Genomic DNA, 7,910 nt, shown 5'->3' on the forward strand with positions numbered 1-7,910 from the left:
GACAAACGTCCCCTCCCGAAGCAGCAGGGATATGCTGAATGCTATCTTTCTTTTTTATTTTTATTTATTTATTTTTTTTGGTTTTTCGAGACAGGGTTTCTCTGTATAGCCCCGGCTGTCCTGGAACTCACTTTGTAGACCAGGCTGGCCTCGAACTCAGAAATCCGCCTGCCTCTGCCTCCCAAGTGCTGGGATTAAAGGCGTGCGCCACCATGCCCGGCTGAATGCTATCTTTCAAACCAAACACTTTCTTTGTCGAACATGAGACTCTGGAAAGAATCATTCTTCCTGAAAAGAAATGGGTTAGCTCTCAATATGTCTCCTTTGGACCTGTCTAATCCCACATGGTTCCGTCAATGTACAAGATACTGCTACACTGTACCGATTACGTGCACAGCGAGGGGGCCGTGATGATGCAGTGCCCGTTTTCTCTGTAACCTCGCTTTGAAGGCTGCCTGCAGGATTTTCAGGAAAATAAATTGAAGACTAACATTTGGATCATGGTTATCTTAAATAAAAACGTATCCAAGCACTCTTGGACTGAAGAGAGAGAGAGAGAGAGAGAGAGAGAGAGAGAGAGAGAGAGAGAGAGAGAGAGAGAACAGACAAACCAGCAAGATATCTCAGCAAGTAAAGATGCTTGCTGCCAAGCCAGACCTGCATTTGATCCCTGGGGTCTGCGTGGTGAAAGGAGAGAACTGGCTCCAGCAAGTTGACCTCTGACTGCCACATGTTGGCTCTGGCACACACACACACACACACACACACACACACACACCAACAACAACAACAACCGTGTTCACAGAGGAGAGAGAGAGAGAAAGACTCTGACAAGGGCAATCTACAGGAACGTCTTGAAGACAGACCAGGTCACACTGTGCCACCTTGGCTCCCTAAAACCTGGCCTCTTTTAGCCAGTTGAAACAGTAGCCAAGAAAATAAATTGCTCTGCAATTTCTAATGGACAGGGTTTTCAGGTGACATCTGGAGGGAGGTCCTGGAGACAGTAATGGAAGTGGGTTAAAGGGCATAAATCATGAGTGTGTGTGTGTGTGTGTGTGTGTGTGTGTGTGTGTATCCCTCCCCCTTGATTTTTTTTCTCTCTCTCTGTGTCTCTGTCTCTATCTCTCTGTCTCTCTCTCTCTCTCTCTCTCTCTCTCACACACACAACACACACTACACACCATTTAAAGAAGAAAGGAAAAGAGCCCCTTCCCACAACTCGCTGGGGCACATTCCCACTCCCATCACTATTCTCTCAAACACTATCCCTGCTGTCACTTCTGTCAGAGTTAGGCACTGTCAAGGACACAGTCAACACCTACCAGATGTCACACACATCTGGTCAGGAAGGAGACCTTGAAGCTAACCACTGAGGCCTTCCTCAAAAGGGCATAGCCCTGCTTGCATGTACCCCAGAGACCTTGTAGAATGCACGAGCTCAACCCTCTGGCTTTACAGGTGGAGAAACAAACTGACCCAAGGTTAGCCTTCAAGTCAACAACAGGGCACAGGCCTGTGGCACGTTCCATCACAGAGAAACTGTGTGTTCGGCTCCCAGGAGACAAGCCCACACATCCATGATGAATGGGAAGGAACTTCCAGGGCCTTTTTATCAGTCTGAAGGAGGGACAAAGTGTGGGCAGGAGACCTGGGACAGTCATCAACAGAGTGGCTAGCTTCAGACATGTTTGTGGCAGAAGGAAGCTCGGGAGAGGCGGAAAGGCCAGAGGCAATGGGGATTCTCCAGCCCAGGACATGGTGGCATCTGCTCCCTCCCTGATGCGGCACCTGCATTCACTCTTACGTACTGTGCTTGCCCTTCTCCCTGTCTCGTCTCCTGGGTCTCCTTCTGAGATCACGGAGGGGAAGAAAGCAGATGACCAGGAGGTCAAAGACATCGAGACGCCCCAGGGAGAAAGTGCCACGGTGCCAGCAACGCTGATGGAGGACCTCAGAGCTGTGTCCTCAGCCAGCTTCAGCGGCACAGGGGCATGGCCTAGAGAAAATACAAATATAAATATTTGGGCACTAGAGAGGTGGCTCAGTGGTTAAGAGCACTGCCTCCTCTCCCAGAGGTCCTGAGTTCAAATCCCAGCACCCACATGGCAACTCACAAGTGTCTGTAATTCCAGTTCCAGAGGGATCCAATGCCGCCTTCTGACCTCCACAGGCACTGCACACACGTGGGTACATAGATACACGCAGACTGAATGCCCATACACATAAAAAAATTTAAAAATGCTTTTAAAGTGGTTAAAGGTGATAGTTCCTTTAAGAATTTTTCTCTAGGGCTGGAGAGTTGGCTCAGTGGTTAAGAGCACTGACTGCTCTCCCAGAGGTCCTGAGTTCAAATCCCAGCAACCACATGGTGGCTCACAACCATCTGTAATAAGGTCTGATGCCCTCTTCTGATGTGTCTGAAAATAGCTACAGCATACTTACGAATAATAAATAAATAAGTCTTAAAATTTTTTTTATTCTTTAAATAGACACATGGAGCCACACCACAGACATTTTTTCTCAGTTGCAGATTGTGTGTCAGAATTTTAAACACCCTGTTGATTCTAATATAACCAAGGTTGAGATTTCTGTCTCAGAAGAAACTATGGTTTACTGTATACTAGGTTTTTTACTTCTAAAACAAAAAAGAATCTAACCTAGGGTGATGGTGTGTTCCTGGACTACCTATGAGCCATCCCAATAGCAAATTTTAATTAATAGATGCAAATAAACAACAAAAGGCAATGTTTAGGGTTTTGTTTGGTTGGTTTTTTTTTTCTTTTTTTTGAGGCTATCAAATTTTTTTTCATGTTCTTCATGCCTGCACCCCACAAACCCCCTGGTCCCACCACAGAGATATCAGGCTCCCTGTTATAATCACTTCCCTAGTATCCTAAGCCCCCGCTCCCACTGCCACTCTCTGAGCTGCAGACCTCAGATTCCCCTGTGCCCTTTCTGGTTCCCATGTCATTTGCTGTGGAGTTTTTTGGTTTTTTTTTTAAGATTTACTTATTTATTTTATGTGTATGAGTACTCTGTAGCAGTACAGATGGTTGTGAGCCATCATGTGATTGTTGAAAATTACAATCAGGACCTCTGCTTGCTCCAGCCCAAAGACTGACTTACTATTATATGTAAGTACATTGTAGTTGTCTTTAGACACACCAGAAGAGGGCATCAAATCTCATTACCAATGGTTGTGAGCCACCATGTGGTTGCTGGGATTTGAACTCAGGACCTCTAGAAGAGCAGTCAGTGCTCTTAACCACTGAGCCATCTCTCCAGACCTGCTGTGGAGTTGAAACGTTACAAAGAACAGTTGAAACATCATCACCACTGCTATAAATGGGGCTGGAGAGATGTCTGGATAGTTGAAATCACTTGCTGCTCTCAGAGACCCAGGTTCTGTTCTCAGGACCCACATGGTGGCTTACAACCACCTGTAACTCCAGCCATAAGATAACAGATACCCCACGGTGGCCTCCACTGGCACTGCACGCACATGGTAGAATACACACACAGGCAAACATTCATACACAGGAAATAAAAACAAATTTTTAAACCTGGTCATCAAGTCCTTCTTCCCCTACTGGGATGGTGATGCTAAGCTTGGTCTCCTGCTATACATAATGAGGGAATTAGATAAAGATGAGAAACCCATGCCTGGATACTGCACGTGTGGTGCAGAACTGTGATGAAGGAGAGTTGGGAAATGAACAGATACCCAGGCTCACCCTGGCTCTCTGCAGGAAGCCTCTGTCACAGTACAGAAGAAAGGACAGGCAGAAGATTATGGTCTTGCTGGGTTAAGCAGGCAGAGACTGGGCCTAGAGGAGTCTCCTTAAGGATGTAACTAAAAGCATACTGTGAAAGGGTAGCGTAAAACCCCACAAGGCCATGCAAAAGAACAAGGACTCTGCCTTCGGCACAATCCCCATCGCTTACACAGGCGGTGAGGGAGTGGAGATGCAACCAGAGATTAGAGATGTCAACCACTGAACTCAACGAAACCCTAGAAAAGGCTTAATTTTTGTGCAAGGACTGAGTAAAACACACCGTTGTTGTTTGGATGAGATGTCTCCCACAAATCTCGGGTATTTGAATACTTGGTCCCAGTGCGTAGCATGATTGGGGAGACTTACGAGGTTTGGCCTTGCTGAAGGGAGTGTGTCCCTGAGGGACAGGCCTTGACGGTTCAAAAGCCACGCACTGTTCCTCAGTGCTCCTAGTGAGTGAGAGCTCTCTACTTGCAGTTTGTGGCTCAAGATAGGAGCTCTCAGCTCTGTGCTTGCTACCATGCCTTTGCTTGGCTGTCATGGACTGTAACCCTCCAGAACTGTAGGTCCAAAACAAACCCTTCCTTCTATAAATGACTTGGTCATAGGGTTTATCACAGCAATGGGAAAGTAACTATACCCAGACTTAAAGCAAAGCCTCTCTAGGTAAAGCCTCAAAGTAAACTTTAAGAAAACTGAGCTCACTCTGAAATTCTAAATGGGGATGTAAAAACAAAATTCAATATTCTCAAAAGATAAAAGCAAAAATCATTGCCTTTATTTCTTTTCTATTGCTATAATAAGACACCGTGACCAAGCCAGGTGGTGGTGGCACATTGATTTAATCCCAGCACTTGGGAAGCAGAGGATGGTGGATCTCTGTGAGTTAGAGGACAGCCTCATCTACAAAGTGAGATCCAGGACAGCCAGGGATACACAGAGAAACACTGTCTTGGGGGAGGAGGGACTCAGCAAGAACTTAAGAAGGGTGGACAAGATTGTGCAGTGCGTAGAGATACTTGCTGCCAAGAGGACAGCCCTGAGTTACATGAAGGAACACATGGTTGAAGGAGAAAAGCAACTCCTCCGACCTCTACATACATGTTGCAGCATGTATATGTGCACATATGCACACACATGCAAATAAATAAATAGATAAATGGAACTTTCAAATTAAGAAAAAAAATCAAACAAAAAAGAAAATAAATATGGGGAAAATATTTGAAGAAACACCACCAAAGAAGATATACAAGTAATCACAACCTCTCGAAATGATGCCAAAGGTCCTTAGCCACTAGGAAATACAAAGTAAAAGTAAAGCCATAGCACATGTGCACACACACACTCAAACATACATTCACTCACACTCACAAACACACACACACACATACATTCACTCACACACTCACAAACACACACATACATTCACTCACACTCATTCACAAACACACACATATAAACACTCATACATACACACTCACAAACACACACATATACACACTCACACATGCACATACACTCACTCATTCACACACACATACACACACATATACTCACACACTCAAACACATACATATATACACTCACACGTACTCACAAACACACACTCACACTTACAAATACATAGTCACACAAACATACACACTCACACATGCACACTCACATACTCACACTTACAAACACGTATTCATACAAACACACACACACACTCACAAACACACACTCACAGACACACCCACACAGAGTCAGAATGGCTAAAATTTAAGAACTCACAGTACAAAGTGCTAGCAAAAATTTGGGACAACCAGAACCCTCATACACTGCTGATGGAAATGTTAAATAATAAAAAAAAAAAAAACACTTGGGAAAACAACTGATACCTTTTGACAAGTTAAAAATACACTTATTCTAAAATTTAGGTGTCTCCTCTTCAAGTATTTACACAAAAGAAATGAAAATGTAAACGCTTTGTGGTAGACAAATACCACAAACAACCCAAATGTCCATCACCAAATAAATACATAAGTTGATTGTGACATATCCAGTATGCTGGATACTACTTAGCAATTAAAAGTGCACACAACACACACACACACACACACACACACACACACACACACACATTCAGTTGTGTGTATGCATACGTGCTCACAAATGGACCATTCTCAAGAAGCGTCATTCTGAGTAAAAAGAAACTCAGCACATATCTTACAATTCCATTTACATGAAACTCTAAAGATGGTCCAGCAGCAGGGCTCAGTGGCAGAGCGCCTGCCAGGCGTTCCCAAAGTCTAGGCTTACTCCTTGGCACTTTAAATCAACAAGAAAAAAGTAACTCTGAAAGGGGCACGGAACCTAGGGTAGCAAATCGGATCAGTGTTTGTCTGCAGCCGAGAGCCAGTAGCAGCGAACACAGAGACACTGATCTGGAATTTGTGGGAAACAATGCAAAATGAAAACACAGGGCTCCCTCCACACCCATCATCCCAGCACCCCAGAGGCTGAGGCAGGAGGATCATGAGTTTGAAGCCAGTCTGCCAGGTTCTGTTTCAACAAACAAGTGGTGGCAGAGCCCTGAAGCAAGCATGGGGCCTTTATACGCTTGCACCCTGGGAGACCAACCTGGGCTTAAGAGAATTTTCTTGTGGTAATAGAAATATTTTGCATCTTGATGTGCATGTGTCAAAACTTGTGCATGTGTCAAGAACAAGTTGGGATGTAGCTCAGTGGGTGGACTGCCTTCATGCATGGCATGCATAAAGCCCTTAGTTCAGTCACCTGCATGAGCCAGGCCTGAAAATAGGAAGTCATTTCTTTCTTCCTTCCCTCTCCCTCTCCTCCCTCCCCCTCCCTTCTTTGTTTTTTGGAGTCAGAGCCTCATGTCCCCCAGCAGGCACCTCTCCATTAATATCTCTTCATATGCCCTATGTAGAAGACCCTCTATGTAAAAGAGTTCCACAGAACACTCTCTATGTGGACTCTTTACAGAGGAGACCCTCCGTGGGGGGTTTCCTCCATGTGGGAACTCTCTGTGTGGAATACCCTGTGTCAGGGAGACCCTGTGTGGGGGAGATCTTCTGTGTGGGAGACCCTCTGCGTGGGAGACCCTTGTACCAATCCTTCTCCTGCATTTTTTTCATTACAGGGAGTGGTTGTAAGTAGATGGTCATGATGGCTCCCTCAAGATCAATGATCTGGGCTTTCATTTAAGGTCTCCCACTCCTGGTTGGGGGGGGGGGGAATCAATAGGAAACCATCTGTGCAAAGCCGCTAGTAACAACGTAAGTCACTCACTCAGCGTTCCCTGCGTGCGCGAATTCCGCAGGATTCAGCCGCTCTTTCAATGGACCTGCTTCTTTTTTGCGGTGTGTCTTTCCTTACTTAGCCTTTCTCTGGTTACTCTGCAGCTCGGAGCCACTCAGCTCTTCTCATTTTCCTCGTTTTCTCCAGCTGTGTCTCTCTTACCTGGTGAAGTCTCTGGGTGGCTCGGGTGCTCCCATGGTCCTGGCTGCTCTGCTGTTGCTTGTGAAGTTCAGTGACTAAGGCAAGCAGAATGGGAAAGGCAGCGGCGAGAAAACAGACTGCCACTGGGCTTCCTTCCTACCTCAGTCTTCCCGAGAGGACTATCGCACGGGCGTCCTTCAGATTGAGACCCTCTGAAGGAGAGAATCCGCACCCCGGGGACAGCAAATCACACCGCAGACTTCCAAGACACATTTAAAATGAAGAGCCTTGTGGTTGGACTTAACTGAACAATATGTTGCCCAAATATGCGTTTTACTGAAGGCTGAGGCTATAGCTCAGTTGGTAAGGGTACTTGCCTATCACCTAGTCCCCAAAAGCATAGGTGTGTGTGTGTATGGGGTGGGGTGGGGGCCTTTTGAGCATAATACTCAGAAGGCAGAGACAAGAAGATCTCTGCAAGATCTCTACAAGTTTATGGCCAGACGAGCCAGGGTTAAAAAGCTAGACAAAGCAAAGTAAAAAGAACAAATAGCAATTGTTTTCACTCTTAGCACCACCTCAAAGTGAATGTTCACTCTGCCTGTGAGAGTAGCTGTCTTAAGGGCTTCTCTGTTAGTTTCAAATCCAGGGTTAGATGATATCAACTGTGCATGCGCAAGGCTGCTC

The sequence above is a fragment of the Mus musculus genome, chromosome 9 (assembly GCF_000001635.26).
Source record: "Mus musculus strain C57BL/6J chromosome 9, GRCm38.p6 C57BL/6J".
Taxonomy (NCBI): domain Eukaryota; kingdom Metazoa; phylum Chordata; class Mammalia; order Rodentia; family Muridae; genus Mus; species Mus musculus.